The sequence below is a fragment of the Elephantulus edwardii genome, unplaced genomic scaffold (assembly GCF_000299155.1).
Source record: "Elephantulus edwardii isolate Elephantulus edwardi_28Jun2011 unplaced genomic scaffold, EleEdw1.0 scaffold00293, whole genome shotgun sequence".
In the NCBI taxonomy this organism is placed as follows: domain Eukaryota; kingdom Metazoa; phylum Chordata; class Mammalia; order Macroscelidea; family Macroscelididae; genus Elephantulus; species Elephantulus edwardii.
Window position 1 is genome coordinate 694583 of NW_006400043.1, and position 1253 is coordinate 695835.

Genomic DNA, 1253 nt, shown 5'->3' on the forward strand with positions numbered 1-1253 from the left:
ACTTGCTACAATTCAGAGAGCTGGACAATGACTAGGGATGACAAAAGGAAAATTGAGGGCTTTGTGCTGTGGTTGGTGCTGGAGAAGAGTATTGAATATACCACGGACTGCTATGAGAACAAATAGGTTTTTCCTGGGAAGGGTAAAACCAGGCTGCTCCTTGGAGGCAAAGATTCTGAAGCTTTGTCTGATATACTTTGGATATGTTGCAAGGAGGGACCATTCTTTGGCAAGTGACGTCATTCTTGGCAAGGTAAAGGGACAGCGCAGGAGAGGAAGGCCCTCGATGAGATAGATTGATTCAGTGACTCAGGTAATGTGGGTAGGTGTGTCGGAGACAGATTAGTACATAAGATAGAGCAGGGTTTAGGACTGTTGTCGATAGGGTTGGATGGGTCACAGGTGGCTCAACAGCATGTAACAAAACTACATTTAAATGAATTGGTGAAGCATTCTTTATTGCTATGAAACTTCAGAGTTCATGAACATTTCTTCTAATTATACATATATCCCATGAACTTCTAACAGAACAAATATATCTTGGAACATGACAGGTATATCTTGGAAAAGTTGCAGCCAAAGTGCTCATTGGAGACCAGGATAATGAAGCTTTGTCTCTCATAGTTTTGACATGATACTAGGAGAGACTGTTCATTGGAAAATTATATCATGCCTGGAAAGGTGACAGATCAGTGAAAGAAAGGCATACCCCTACTGAAATGGGTTAACATAGTGACTGCAGAAATGGGCTCAAGTGTATCAGAGATAATGATGATGGCTCAGGATAGAACAGGATTCATAGGGTCACTATGGATAGTACTCTACCTAACAGCATTGAACAACAATGAACATTTTCTTTGGCTTTGTAAAACTTGGAGCAGGATTTTTCTCTTATTTTCTTGTTTAATGATCATATGACTTGTTCTGGCTTCATGACTTAAGAATACTTCCTACTTCGTGTCATTGGACTTGGCTGCGTGACTTGCCTTGAATAATAGGAAGTTAGAAGTCATAGCTTTACAGGTTGCTTTTTTTCTGCGGTTTGGCCTCTTGCAACTCTATCATGACCTGGGAATAGTTTCAGTGAGGTAACAGCTGCTGCTATTTCAGCTTGGGACATGGAATGAAAACATATTGTGGAGAGCTAGGTCCAAGTATCATGAAGAGCCAAGCCCAGATGGAGCTTCAGCTTGAGCAATATAATTTAGCCAAACCTAGGATAGGTTTGTCAATTGTCAGCCAACATGCAGGAT